This window comes from Abramis brama, assembly GCF_963993115.1.
Source record: "Abramis brama genome assembly, chromosome: 19".
NCBI classification, from domain to species: Eukaryota; Metazoa; Chordata; class Actinopteri; order Cypriniformes; family Leuciscidae; genus Abramis; species Abramis brama.
In genome coordinates, this window is record NC_139981.1 from 12,822,202 (window position 1) to 12,838,307 (window position 16,106).

Genomic DNA, 16,106 nt, shown 5'->3' on the forward strand with positions numbered 1-16,106 from the left:
CAGAAACAAGTGATAGAAGGTTGCTTAATTAAATGTAAAATAACACGATCATCAAACATTAAATAGCAAATAAATCAAAACTGCCTAACGTTACAGAATGAAATGTTGAACCCATGAAGAGGAAAGGACTGTGATGCTTTGGGGGTGTTGATGAACTCGGTCTATTCCATCTGTGTTTTGATCATCATTCTAAATCCAATCCGGATGTAGTATTTGACAAAAATGTGATTTTCTCAGCTTTTTGTTTAAAATGTTGCTTCTTTTGTGCTGATAAAAAAGGATGCATGAAGCTATAATAAAATGTTTTTAAAAATGGAAAGCGTTAAAGTACAGTTAAAGGTATATTTCAAGGATAAAAAATTAATACCTAAATAGAAACATAGTAGTATACTTAAAGTGCAAAAATAATATAAAAATAGTAAACTATAAGTATGATATTATGTTCACTTAAGGCGAGACACTACAGGTGAATAGGGTAAAAAATTTAACTAGCAGATATCACCATGAAACTTTCCCAGTTGATTACCTACATTAAGATGATAAAAAAATTTATTACAAGTTTTCTGTAATTTAATGTTTAAATATGCAAATTAGGCAATATCTAATTAAATATGCGCTAATTTGTATATATTTTAAAAAACGAAATCTGAGTATTGGGTAAAGCCAGATTAAAAATTATTTTTTCATTGTGTTCACATATTAGATGGGGAAAAAATTACAGAGGGATTTATGGATATCTACTTTTGTTATCCTGTAAATCAGAATATACTGTCAATAGCCTTAAAAAAATGATTTTCGCCATGTTTTTTGGAACAAAATGTTATATAAATCAGGCTAGGAATAATATATTTACAAATCCCTCTGTAAATGTCTTCATAATATAACTAGGTACAAGACTGGAAAGTTTGGTGTATATAGGTGCTACTGAAGTGGAGATTTCGGACTTGGAGTATGAGAGAAAGGTCATTTTGAGAAAACGGGCTTTAAAGATTTATCATCAGCCAATGAGATTGCGCATTCAGCCCTTATACTTTCGCGATTGGTTGCTGATAAAAAGGAAATGACCATATTTGGATCCGACAGCATTGTACAGTGAAGAGAGAGCTTTCCAGCGGTGCCTGTGATGACAGGGAGCAGACAGCGATCGCGGATCGGCGGGATGATTTACAACGACAACTTTTGTTGAATTTACGCGAAATCTACAGACGCAAACAGACAAAGTGTAGTAAAATAAAGACCTAAATGTGTATTTCTGACTTTTTTTCACCACAGTCTGAAAGAAGACATGTTATTGAAGACAAATATCCAAAAATCTCAAAATTGACCAGTAAAAAAAAAACAATGTTTTTGCCTGCCGCGTCTCGCCTTAAAAAAACTTACAAGTGTACTTGCAGTATAAAACTAGTAGTTTACTGAAAGTATACTTCAAAGTGTACTTTCAGAAACTAAAAAATGTACTACAAGTATTTGACTAGTAAACTATCAGCATACCTATAAGTTCACTTGTAGTATAGTTGCAGTACATATTAAAAACAAGTTGTGTACTCTAAGTTTACTACGGTTACACTTAAAGCATTCTAAAAGTGTATTTTTATATACTAAAAAGTGGACCAATAGTTTTAAAACAGTACACTTATAAGTTTACTTGTAGTACATTGATATTAGTATGCTTAGTACATAAAGTATACTTAATAATATACTTTAACTTTACTTAAGTATACTTAATAAAATTAACTTGAAGTATAGCCTACTTATTTTTTTGTAAGGGTAGGCAGGGAAACACCCTGGGCATATGGATTATGGAAGTCATTTAGCATCTGTCATGCTTCATCGGAAAACATCAAGACAGTACCTATATGTAGTGCAGAGCTGTCTTAGAACAAGAGAAAACAATAAATCAAACAATTTTATTTCAGAGTTAGGAGCATGTATTAATGTTTTGTTGTGACTGCACAATTAATAAGCCATTTAGCAACCAACACAAACATCCCTTTAGGTTAGCTTGAAGACAGAATTCCTCTCAGTATGAAATAGACTTGTGAAGCTATGCACAGATTAATTGCACACACCACTAAATATTAAGGGTGATAGTATGACCTCGAGTGAAATGTGGCCTTCAGGAACAATGCTTTGAACATTTGGGTAATTAACAACTTTTTGTATTAATTACGATGCAGGCGATCCCAAAATGTGGAGCATAACTGCAATAAGAAACTAAAACACAGTGTTCTTTTGGATTCATTTAGTTTTTTTTTTTTTTTCTGCTAGAGCAGAGCAATTATGTGCATCGGAAACAAAAAAACAAAAAAAAATCAATTAACCCAACCTTTTCATTATCATTTTAGCGTTTTCGAAGATTCAAAGCTTGGAACTAGCTATTCTATTAATTTTGACCATCGTCACACTATTTTGGTTCTCTTGATGGATGGAAGTCTTTTGTAGAGGTCAGCCATGTTTTATAGTCTAATTAAGGACAAGACAGGGACATGCTCAAACAGATGCGTTTTTTACTCCGATAACCATTTGTAAAGCAACAAAGGATGATTAAATCACTGACGCCTATCAGATGGCTTACTATACAATGGAAAGGTGATAGGAACGGAAACAATGACGAAGATGTTTTAGCTGCATTAACACTGCTGTGGTTTTTGATCATTAATGGTCTGCTTGAAATAAACTATTCAGCTGCTACATTTAATTTGTGTAAAATAGCATGTCATTAAATATAATGAAAAATGGATTATGCATTATTTAAATAATATTATGGTATTTTTGTGATTTGAGGACAGGTTTGACTGAATGGCTTTAGGCTTGCTGATTAAAATCGGCAGTGTCTTCTAATCAGTGGCACACAGGTGGCGATTTTGCAGTAGTTCCTGCGGCTTGAACATGTCAGCAGTGGATTTTGAAGCTTTAATGTATAGCTCATTTGTCCTGAAACACTGTTCCCTAGTGAAAGAGAGTGCAGGAGGTCTGATAATTCGACTGTAGTGCAATGAATTGACACTGACTTGTTGGTAACAAGCAACTGGACTTTTTAAGCTTTCTGTTAATCTGGTCTTGTGTGATGCACAATGCATTTTCTTTTTCTGTGGTGAGGAAGAATGCATTTATGATGACAATAACATATTAATGTATGATATTTTCAGCTGGGAGACTGTAATTCACACACAACACATTCAATATGCTGTCAAATACTAGTGGAATTTCCATCACTGTTGAAAATCACTGTTGTTTTCTGTGACAGTTAGTCATCATGTAGAGAGACTGAGATGGAGAGTCGTTTGAACAAAAAGGCTTTAGACTTGTCATCACATTTCTTTTCGCATAGTTGTTTGTGTAAAGTCGTGGCCCAAACAGCAACTTTTAATATAGCCATGATATTAAAAACTAAGGGCACTTGCACAACAATCCAATAACAAAAATGGTAATTGCTATATAAACACCTTCCTTAGCTATTGGCGATTTTGCTAAAATGTATTTTTTTTAAGATTAGCTACAGTACATTTTCTTAACCTCTATAACTTGTCTGTAGCCCTTTAGCGTTCTGCATAACCATCAGTAGCATAAGGATAAAAATATCAAGAATATCAACATTAACCGACATTTGAAATCAAACACATAAATATGCAGATTTAACCATCTTAAACACAAGGATGAGTTAAAATGACTTTGTCAGGCAGCATGGTGCTTGAAGATGTTGAAGACGTGCTGGTTCTGTAATTCAATTCCTATGGGTTTTTAACACAGCAGGAGAGCCGACAAACAAATGTTAAGGACACAGAGTTTTTAACTGTACAAAAAGAGAAATCAACAAGCTCTGATTTTTAAGCAGTGTTCAGACCTTTGAAATGTTAGATGAGCAGTCTGTTGGGCCTTTTATCTTTTCAAATGTAGTCTTATTTTATTTGATACCCTTGTGATGTTGATATCCCACAACGTCAGTGAAAGCCATTGTACGAGAATTAAAAAGACTTGTACAACCTGGGCATGAAAGGGTGTGCGAGCCTCACGGCCTAAGCCTCTTCAGAGGATCCTTTTGGAATGAACGTGGATAATGGGAAGAGATCAGTTAATCCAGCCTCCATTACTTTTCCATAATCAATGATCAGTGCAGACGATGTAGAGATTTGAAAATAAATCCACTAAATTCTTTTAAATTAAGCTTGTAGCTTTTATTTTAAGCCTGGGAATGTTATGTGAGATGTAATCATTACCTACTTTAAACCTTCGGAGAGTCAGCGTGGAGGAGAGTGAAAGAAGATACAGCTTTTTCTTCAGTATGAATCAACAGCAGGGTTTCAAAATCTTTTACGAACAAAACAGCTGAAACAACCTCATGATGTAGTTGGTGACTAAGAGACCTCTGAGGCGTTTAAGGCTACTCATTTTTTGACAACTACCAGAATGTCAGACAGAATACACGGGTCATATTCCTGTTGTTTTCAGGCAAGATTTTAGTCAGAAATATTATCGCTGAGGAGGGTATCACTATCATCAGCTGCTTTCCCAACCCTAGTCCTCCCACGTATCCAGCTCTCTGCCTTTTATGCTGCCAAGTGTAGGATATCCCTTCTCAGCCTCCCCTTAAACGTTGTGTTTGTTTAACCCGAGTAACATCTATTCTCTTCCTTGTCATTGCAGGCGCTTTGTAGTCGATATGTGGAGCATATTGATAAGACCAATCAGTGAGAAGTGAGGGGGCTCCGTCTCATTTGGCTGAGGAAGTGCTTCTAAACTGTCTGTGTGCAGATGCTGTATGCCGGGTAAGCTCTTACAAGTGTACAGAAAGCTTAGTGAAAAATAAGTAGACTGCCTTTACTTATATAGATAATAGCAGTAGTAATAGCCTAGTGTATATCAGATTATACAACAGTTTATACAGTGCTATGCATAAGTTTAGACACCCATGTTAAAGTTGACTAAAAAGAGGAAAAAAATCCCATAAAGTATAAACAAAAATAAAGTATAAAATTGAACTTAATGCCTTAATTAAAAAAATTAGAAAAAATCCAACCTTTAAGGACAATTTTCTTTGTGAATGAATAATGTATCGCCCCACATCATAATGCCCCACATCATCACATAGCCTTCACCATACCTAGAGATTGGCATGGTTTTATTTCAGTTAGCCTAATAGCTGGTTTGATTTGCATTGAGAGATGATCTTATGGAAAGTACTCCATGCCAATCTCTAGGTATGGTGAAGGCTATGTGATGATGTGGGGCTATTTTAATTCCAAAGGCCAAGGGAACTTCATCAGGATGCATAGTATCCTGGATCCATGAAGTAACTGGCCTTTAAAAATAAAAATCTGCCTGCCTCTATGGGAATTTAACATAGGGGTGTCCAAACTTATGCACCCTGTATTTTAAGGAAGAACATTTATTTATTTACGATACATTATTCATTCACAAAGAAAATTGGTGTCCTTAAAGGTTGGATTTTTCCTAATTTTTTTAATTAAGGCATTAATTTCAATTTCCAAAAGATGATTTTTTATTCCTCTTTTTAGTCAACTTTAGCATGGGTGTCTAAACTTATGCATAGCACTGTATATGGTTTATGGTGTTCATCCACACCAATGCACAATAACGTTCTGTTAAATGCTCAAACTCAGTCAGGGGGATTCTGATTGGTTAGAGTTCTCATATTTCATCAGCTTATTAAAATTAATAGTTATATTAACAGCATATTAAAGCGTTATAGTTATTGTCCTTGGCATGAATGGGCCTTCAGTTCCGGTCTTCGAATTTGATTTGCTGAGAGTCATTCCAAGAAGGCTAATAAACATCCCAGCAGCCCTGGGACTTTAAAGCACTCCACTTGTCCATGTTTGCATGTTCCAGGTAGACAGACTGTCATTCGGTGCAATAATGGTGTGAGTTGTTCAAACACTACTTTGACTTCCTGTGTAACTCTTTTAGTTGTCGCAGGCAGCAAGAATAGACAAAGTAACTGGCAATATTGTGTGTAACATGTTGCATTGTTGTAAAAATATCACACCCGTCACCCGCAATCATTCTGTCGGTCTGTATATCAGTGCGACCCACGGCCGAATCACAGCTGTGCTTCGAAACCACAGCACTCTTGATGGTGTGTTAATGAAATATTCTATTCAGCATGCTAGACACAATGTAATTATCCTTTAGTTTTTAATGAATCTCAATTAGCAGTAGTCCCACTCTTCTCATTATAGAGAACCTTGCTCTTCATTTAATAAAACACTCCATACGCTTTAGGAAGACATGAATTTGTGGCTTATCCTGTCTCCTCTAGTGAAAATCACACTCCGGAAGTCCCTCTTGAACACAGCACCTGGAAAATACAGCCATGTTTGCATAGCTTCTGTTTATTTTTGGTGTTCAACTGATTAGTATTATAGGAGTATAATGGATTCCAGCATTATTGGTGCTGTTTTGGCAGACACATTACACAAAGCCATTCTCATGCTGAGCTTATAACTGTGTGAGCCAGGGGCCACATTCCCAGAGTGCCTAGCGCCTGTTTGTGAATTCAGAGTGCAGCGAGCCTTGCCGTTTTCACCTGTTTTCTTGTAATCATTTTACCACTCATCCATTTCTTCATCTGTTTAATTCTTTGCAAATTACAGCTTTTTTAGGAAGTTATTTGTTCTGCAGTGATTCAAGGACATTTGAAAACAAGACAATCAGTGATTAATTTAAAATTGAGTGAAATCTTTGTGGAAAATGATCAAGGAGGTCTATAATACCCGGAGAAATCGATCCATATAGCATTTCAAAGGCAGTTGCATGTGCTGTGCTATAATGAAGTTATACTATACAACATGTTGCTTTCAGCTTTTTAATTTAGTCAGAAAATGCCTTTTCTTCCCTGTTGTGACGTACAGTATATCCGAGTGTAACGGCTTCTCGAACAAGAACAATGCAGGGCAGGACTTGATTATGTCCATCAGGAATTGATCGGATCGTTGGATTAATGTTGTTTGCTATTGCTGTGATCTCATGTGAGTGACAGGTTGCCCTCACTCCAGCAAACACGTCATTTTGATTAAAGATTAGTTTCCTTTAGACATTCTGTTGACTATAACATGACGTGTGTATATATACAAATCTCATTAGATTATCAGTTGAGTATTAGTAGACTGGTAGGGTTAGTAGAATAAGTTGACATGTACTTGCAAAGTTACCTAAATCCAGTAGAATGTCTGTTGGAGGAACATCACAATAAAGTGTTAGCAGATATTAAGCAGACAGTCTACGAATACTCTTGCATAGTCAGCAGAATGTCTAAAGAGGACCAAATAAAGTGTTACCTAATGATGTGCAGGGATAAATCATTTATAATAAATACTGCAATATTACATAAAAAAAAAAAATTGTCCATTTTGATTTCATGGTGACTTTAAACGGGCACTGGTACGGTAGTTACAGCATCCCTAACATGTTAACCAGCCAAACCATGGCGCCTTTGAATAAAGTGCTCGAATAATACTATTTGTATTCATGATTAACTTAAACAAATTTAATTTAGTCTCATGTAGGTATTTTTTTCTTGTTTTTTTGCACCAAAAGCAGTGAAGATTGTGTTATGATTGAAGAGTCAATTAATGCAGTCGGACTGAAAATTCAGAGGTTTGACAGTGATACAATGACACCATCTGCTTGCAGGAGTGCACTTGCACTCTCTTATTCTCTGCCATTATGGCAACGCTACACACTTGGCAAGTCGACTGAGGGATTTGTTCTGGAAACCAAAGATAATTGCAGGGCTGTAGAAAACAGCTTCCAACTGACAGACGTTTGTCAATATAACTGTGCTTTCTCTAGGTCACTGCCAACATTGCTCGAGATTGTGTTTCCGCCCACAGTGTTCGAGCTGTCTTACTTGTATGTGATAATGTTCTTCTATTGGGATGTGTTAGTCAAAATACATAAGTGTAAAAGTGTACCAGAATTAGTGGTGTTTGGAATCCATGAAATATATTACTTCTCTCTATTTTCTTTCCCCAGCAGTGTTGAACTTCTCACTTCTATGGATCCCATTGCCCTTCAATAGAGCTGATCTCGACAGAACATCACTGCAGGGCACAGGTGACCACTGCGTATCCATCTTGTGTAAGTCACTGTACGGACACACTTGGTTTGTGACAGATGGGAAAGGACGGCATGAGAGAGCTTTAAGAAATTACAGTAAAATAAAATAAAAAGAACAGGTACTGTCTGGTGTGTATTGATAGAGAATGGTAGAATACAGCGCTTATCTATTTGTGTTTCGTATAATTTTTCCCTATTAGAAATCAATACATGTATGTCTTTTGAGTGACACTAAGTTAAGACGCATGTTTTTATTGTCTTTTTCAGCTAAATGAAAGCTGAACAGTATCTTATGAGGCTGACCTCACTCCTGGATTGGTTCATTCAGACCACCGTAGAAGGTCCAAGAAGATACATTTCTTAAGCTGTATCACATCTAAAAATCCAGTTTGAATTCTACAGAGATATGGTAATACAGTGTTAAGATTAACATAGAAACATAAGGCATGCCACATATTGTGGTGTAATATAAGGCTATGTTGATCCTAACATTGTTTTCAGGTTTAAATAACAGCTAAATCCTTTCTCACGCATAATGTTGTGCTGGAAGGTCTTGCATTTTTTTATCATATATCCTCTTTTCGCTTAATCTTTTTATCCCACAGGACAAAAAAAGGACATAATTGGATTAAATGGCTGTTGAAGATGGAGTATATTTTGTCTACGATATGTCACCTCAACGACAGCTAAATGGGAGGGTTTAACATGGTGCATTAAATCTTGATAGATATACAACAACTTGAAACTGAATACCTATAAATATCTTTATGCCATGCAAATAGTTCTGCTTGTTTTGGGGTTATAGAAGCAGCTTGTTTCTGTGCTTTCTGCCATTGTGACATCTGTGAGCAGATGACTCAGTTTGCTCTGCGTATGTCACTTCTAGCAATGTTGAAATACTACTCATCAGAACCTGTGCTTTCAAAGCCTGAGGCTTCAGAAATTATTTAACAGTTAAACAAAACATAATTTCACACAATATCCAGCCCAAAACTCTTTAATGACGAACACATATTCTCAGTAATGCTTTGAGTTCCTCAGCTGGATGTGTTTCTCCTTGCAATGAAAATGTCAAAACATCCAATCATGTTTTTCTGAGTGGCATTTTAACACCGTCTTAAGTGCCCTTGAGGTTATCAGCACAGCTCAGACAGAATTTTAAAATTCAATTTTCTTATGACTACGAATGAAACTATCATTTTGAAGAATGGGGAAAGCAGAATCGTCTATAGGCTTAAGATTTTACATGCATTTCCACTGATGCAATAAAACTATAATTGTTTTTATAGTCATATATAAACAAATCTTTTTCATCCTTTTACTGCCAATTTCACTCAGCTGTTGTCAGCAAATCTAGCAGTTCTCTCTCATCATCTCTGTTATGTGCTGATAGAGACAATAAAGAGATAAAAAATGATTTTATTTAATTTATTTTGATCACTTAGCAGACCGGGTAATCAGACTCTGTCACTCTTCCACCAATAATGGGGCATATGAACTCATATGAACCACAATCAAATTAAAACTCTTCATGATACGGTTTTATACTTCACAGTACATAATAAAACTTTACAACACACCCATGTGTGATGACTAATGACGTCTTTATTTCAGTTCTATGGTACGTTTACACGACAACGATGTACTAAAAACGGAAACGTTTTTTTGCGTTTTTTTCACATACAGACGACAACGTTGTCAAAATGATCACCCGTTCACACGGATCCGCGAAAACGACTGTGTAATGCATGCCATGCCAGTCGTTGGCGATGTCACTTTGTAAAGAAACACTAAGTACCTATAGACTGAACATGTAATAAGCATGTCACAGTTTTCACAAATGTGCGGTTTTGTTGTTTACACAGAGACGATAACAGTATAGTTTTAAAAAACTCGCACTTTGAAACCCATTTTCAAAAGTTTCCGTTTTCAGGCTCCCAAGACACTGGCGTCGTGCAAATTAACGGCAATACATTTTCCGTTTTTAGTTGAAAACGGTGTCGTGTTAATGGCCCCCTAGACGTGGGCTCTGGGCTGGGATCTTTACGCAACTGTTCCCATCATGCATTGTTCTGCTTCAACACTAATAAAACACACCTGAACCCCATCAGGCTTTACAGGTTCGCATGGAAATCACAGGTGTGCTGCATGGAGCAAGATGTAAATTGCATGAAAGCAGATCCCAAGGCCTTATTTAATATTTGCAAATGCCTGTTTTCAGTACTTTCAATTTTGGATCAAAATTGTATCCAAGGGTGTAGACAAATTAACAGATGTTTAAAATAATCCAAAGTTTAATATTAATAGTTTAGAAAATATATGCTGGGTTTTGTGTGCCAATTTGTGTGAAACCGTTACATTCGGAAAGCCCTCCACTTTCAAAATTATTAAAAGTGGGAGTGAAATTCTGAATAGTGAAATGGTTAACATGCAAAAATATGGAAGAATACTATAGTTGACAATAATTGTTTACTCGCATATAGGAATACAGAGAACAAGGCAAAGAACTGCTGAAAAAAAAAAAGAAAGAAAATGAAAGCACTTCTGGAATTGTTTATTCATTGAAAATACTGAATCATTTTGCTATTAAAATTTGAAATCTTACGGTGGATCTATATTTTGAAACGATTTTGAGATCTAGGAACAAATTTATACTAGCACTCAAGGACAGGGGAGCATGTATGAAGTGTAAGCTGGTCTGACAGGACTAGCTTTCTCACACAAATGCTTGCGAACACTGTGAGCTTGAGTGTGCCATCATTAAAGTGTGCAGCAGACCCTGGTGTGACTTTCTCTGACAGTAATAAATGGTGTGTAGTGCAGTGCCAAGCACAAGCATGTCCCTTCATTAGGCAGCCAGGCCCACCGTCGACATAAGGGCCAGATGTCATAGGGGTTCTTTCCTGCACAAATCTGTCCCCAGCAGCAGAGATGCGGATAAAACGCGAAGCCCCTGTCTCACGCCGCATATGAGGGCCGTTGCTGTGACAGTGAAGAAGCGTGTCTGATGTCTGGCATCTGGCAAGTTGGAGCTAACACATGGAAAAGGCTGCAGTGATGCTTTGAGAGGTGCTCTGTCAACTGCAATGTTCAGGGATTTTCATCATGTCTGGATTATTACTGCAAGGGGGGAAATCTGTGTCTGAATGTCTAGTTATATTGCAGTGCATATTCACTGTTTAAATGGCTCAGCTTTATATGCACTGCAGCCACCATTCATGAGTTTTCCAGTGTATAATATCAACCCCATCACTATAGGAACCATTTCACTTATCATTTAAGTGAATAATGTCCCATTAAAGAAATGTATATATTTAAAAGGGAACCTATCACAGCGCAGAGCTCTTTACCTAGACACATAAAAACACAAAAAATTGTGTTTTAAGAAATCATTATCCCACTCATCATTCTTACTCACAAACACATTTGGCACTGTGATGGACCCAGCACAAAGACGTGATGCTGAGGCAGAATAAATCTCCTGCTGAGTTTGATTTTGCAGTTGCACAACTCATTTAAATGTGTAACTAACATGCTTTTCATTGATTTTTGGCTTTTGCATTTGGACTACTGTATTTTTACAGTATACAAGTGCTGAATATACAGACATTCAGTAATATTCAGTATCGATACATTTATTCATTTAGCATAGAATTATTTTTTTTTAATGATGAGGAAGAGATGAGTTTTCAGCTGCCTATTGAATATTGTCAAGGATTCTACATTCCGGATGTGATGGTACCATGAGCCGTTACCCATTTACCAATCGTAGGCTTCTGGTAGGGATGGGGTACTATACTATACACAATTTATTCACCTTACTACTGCAAGTTGTGATTACTATACTTTTTTCCGTTATTGCAAAATTTGTTTATACTGTGTTACAAAATACAGTTTTTGTCTGTAAATGCATGCATTGGATGCTGTGTCCTCCATTTTTTCTTTGTTCTCCATTGTGTCTAATGAATGACTACGTTTACATGCAGCCAATAACCCGTTCAAAACCGGAATATTAGCAATAACCCGGTCGCGCACGGCCATGTAAACACCAGCAAAAACCCGGATATGCTCATAACCCGGTTTTTAAAAACCCGGATATGATCCCTGGGGTACCCCTTTTCTAACCTTTTTTTTTGTTGCTGTCATTGTGCTTTTGAGCAAAATGCTCCAATGATAATGTTACGGTACGGCATGATGGGAGATAATACATTTTAGTAAATACATTTTTTATTGATTAAAGTGAGAACAGAAGCAATAGGATAAATTTATCCAGCTCTCAAAATATTGATAAAAAAACTGAACTTTTAGGGTGTGCAGTGAAAGAGAGTGGAAGCTCTGAGATTAAACAACAGTGCACTAGATCAAACAGCGTATTTCCTCCTGCATGGAGACAGCTAAACAGTCAATGTCATTTGATGAGCTGTAATCTTATCTCAAAACAGTCTAAAATTAGAATTTCAATGATAAAACAGTTCATCAGAATTCATCTTATTTTCTTTTGGGGGTTCTGGCAAGGACCAGGCTTGTTGTGAGGATGTAAGGATGAGCTGACAGCTCAAACAGGTTCATTCCTTCACACGGTCTGACAGTATCAAATTTAAATCTGTCTTTCCAGAATTTGTACTATTTGCTACCAGCACAAATGTCAGCGATTTATAACTGTTGAGTTTAGTGTAAATCGTACACTGTCATGTTCCAGACTGCAGCGTCCTATAAGCAGTTTCACATTCCATCACACTGCAGGACTATTTAGAAAAATATAACTCTTTATACAATCTTTAAAGATGGAAATCATATTGGGAGAGTTTTCTTTCATTACAGTTCACAATATAAATGAAAGAAAATGAAATGGCAATTTATTCCATGTGTTCCCTCATTTTATACTTTCTCTAAATGTTTCAAGTTTTGGAGGGAAATATTGTTTTAATTGATAATCAATTTCACTTTCTATCTTGTGTAATATTCCTTTAATTAACAACATCCACTTCCTTCTTCTTGAGGGATGATGCCATTAAGTATATCAGTGGATTTTGTGAATTCTGTGATGTTTTGTAGTGAAAGTTTGTTTCTCTCACTTTAAAACTTTCCATCCCATTTGATAAAAATGCTGAAATGGTTGTAATATCAAAACTATAAAAAGAAAAAAGATATAAATCTTCAAGAAGACTAATTTTCAGTCAGTGCCTCACTGAGCAACTTTAGATCTTTTTCCATCACCTTAAGCGTCTTGTTCATTTTATTGTCACTGTGTAAATAACCACACTACACCTTTCAGACATCCTACAGATAAATGCTTATTTCAAAATATGTATTGTATTATAATTTGTGACATGAATGCTAATGCCACAAGCTTGTGTCTAAATCTCAAATACAGACATCAGAGCTTTAGCATTTCCTCCTCCAAATCTCATAAAGCTCTTTCACACTCTCATGCATTTATCTTCTCTAATAATGATCTACTCAGCCTTTTTCCTTTTGAGTTAATCAAATAAATGAATTATTTAGTAGGTTTCAAACCCAGGACAGAGATTTGTTTTAAAAATGCATATAGCACTTTATTATCAGAGTTGTATTAAATCGCTTTTGAACACGTAGGGGTTTAATACAACAACACTTCCCCTCTTCCTTTAAATATCCCAGAGCATACAAAACATGTTTCACATCATCCATTATTAATATATGAGTCTTGTTATTTTCTTTCCACATGATAATAAAACCCACAAATGGGAGACATTTTAGGGCCACCCCAACATGGACTTCCTTCCAACACTACGTTGCTTGCAAATTGTTCATATGGAGAGCACTTCTGAGCAGGTAGCACATGAAGGAAAACCTTCTCTGGTTTGTGGTGACAGCTGCTAAAAATAGGCTGTTCAAATCTCACTGTACTCAAGGACATTCCAGTGATTTACATAAAATCAGAACTTCAAACATGTCACTGACAGGGGTCATTTCAAAAAATTTCAAGAATTTTTGGCTCACCAGCAATGTACTTTTCTGTGAGAAGAAGATAAAAATTGAAAAAGAGCTCGGTGTGTGTTCCAACACACTGGCTAAATTTGAAGGCACGCTGTTATCTTCTTAAGCCATTGCAAAGTTTCCTGAATGGAATATTTTATAACACATTTAGGAGAGCTGCATGTGAAAATCTTTGCTTTTTCCTTAGGTTTATTGCTCTGTTGCACGTCTGAAGTGAGAAGAACCTTGCAATAAGATTCAGTGACATTTTCACCAGCTGTTCATCATTAAGCATTCATTCTCATGCAGCAACACCACATGAACCAACACTCACACACGTAAACATCACGCATTAACATGCCTTTATCCATCACTAAATAAAGCCAGTTTACTTGTCCGCCGTCTGGATTGTTTTCTATTATTTCAGTATATTTTAATGAACCATTAATGGTTCTGTATAGTTCAGGGGCATCCGCTATGATGAATAGTTCCAATCCAGTTATTATAAAAAGAATTTTTAAATGAAAAGTATTGTTCTTTCATTAATTTTAACCCTCTCGTGTTGTTCTGTCATTTTAGACCGAAAAACAAATGTTTGAATTCTTAAAAATCATGACTTCACCGGAATGGTACAAAACTCTTGGACTTTTGTGACAGTCGCCATGTGACCACAGGCAAAATTGTGGACTTGATTTGAAAAAGCTAAATTATGTTGTTCGCGGTCAGAAATGACCACCATTGGAAATGAATGGGAAATACAAAAAAAATATTTTAAAAAAGAGCCATGATGAAGAAGAAAAAAAAAGTGTCACTCTAAAATATCAAGAGTGCAAAATAGACACACTACTAAATGTCTTTCTCTGTAGTAAAGTTAATGGAAAAACCGACACTTCAAATCAACATTTCAAACAAAAAATATCTAAACCGTGACAAAAAGTAGTCTTTGAGAATGTCTAAAGCGTGATTTTTGGATTATTTCAAACATAAATTTAATCGCCAGAAGTAAAAAGCTAAATGTAGACTTTATACTATTAAACACTTGAATGAAAATGACTTTAAACAGTGAATAATTTAAACAGTGAAAAATCTCTGTAATGCATCACAGTTTTTGACTTGTAATTTAGAGAATGAGACACATTTTATGGAGCTTAAAGGGATAGTTCACCCAAAAAGAACATTCTGTCATCATTTACTCTCCCTAATGTTGTTCCAAACCTGTATGGATTTCTTTCTTCTGCTGGACACAAAATAAGATATTTTGAAGAATATGGGTAACCAAACAAGCCCAAGGTCCCATTGACTTCCATAGTAGAAAAAAAAAAAAAAATACTGGAAGTCAAAGGGTCTCATCAACTGTTTGGTTACCCATATTCTTCAAAACATCTTATTTTGTGGAGAAGAGAAGAAGGAAGAAAGAAATTAATACGGGTTTGGAACAAAATGAGGGTGAGTATATGATGACAGAATTTTCATTTTTGGGTGAACTATCCCTTTAATAGACATGGTCACTATGAACTATACTGTATTTTAAAGGTACATGAAGATTGCTCAAAAAATCTTTTGTGTTCAACAGAAAATATAAAAGCAAAAGGGTTTGAAACATACCCCTCTTAGTAAAAAATGACATACTATCCCTTCAATGAGAAGACTCAAGTAGCTTAAAGTTTGTAAAAACACATTTCAGATTAAGATAGTTGACAGAAGCATAAAAAAACTGTGAGATTTGGGTGCATGCACCCTTCAAGAGCCATGCCCTCACCAAAACTTCTGTTTCAGAGGAGCTGCTCTCAACATTTCAACATTGTCTCAGCTAAAAGTGTGTTGCAGCATAACTGGGTTTGATCCTAATGCCTACGGACTGCAGTGTCAAAACATAGAGGTCAAATGAATTCATGAGATATATAGAAGAGCAAAAATAATGATTTTATGAGGTCTTTATAATGAAGGTTGTGTACTTTTTCCCTTGTCACACTTGAGTTCTGGCGTGAGGGATCAAAACACATGACAGCATGATGTATACTCCTCATGTCACACCGCAGAGTTCATGGTCCATCACAGTGATGTGTCCT

The 16,106-nt window shown here is 36.0% G+C and overlaps 1 protein-coding gene across 7 annotated transcripts in view; it reads left to right on the forward strand.

Annotated features, from left to right (window-relative positions):
* The window catches only part of khdrbs2 (KH domain containing, RNA binding, signal transduction associated 2), a 69,547-nt gene extending 58,955 nt beyond the window's left edge, over nt 1-10,592 (forward strand). For 2 of the 7 annotated variants that reach the window (XM_084093183.1, XM_084093180.1), the window contains exons 11-13: nt 4,645-4,766; nt 7,996-8,100; nt 8,347-9,657. The gene's annotated coding sequence lies outside the window, so the exon portion shown is untranslated. Of the gene's footprint in view, nt 1-4,644; nt 4,767-7,995; nt 8,101-8,346 lie in introns of all 7 variants that reach the window. The other 5 variants (XM_084093184.1, XM_084093182.1, XM_084093185.1 and 2 more) reach the window with 4 other exon arrangements.
* Nucleotides 10,593-16,106: the final 5,514 nt, after the last annotated feature.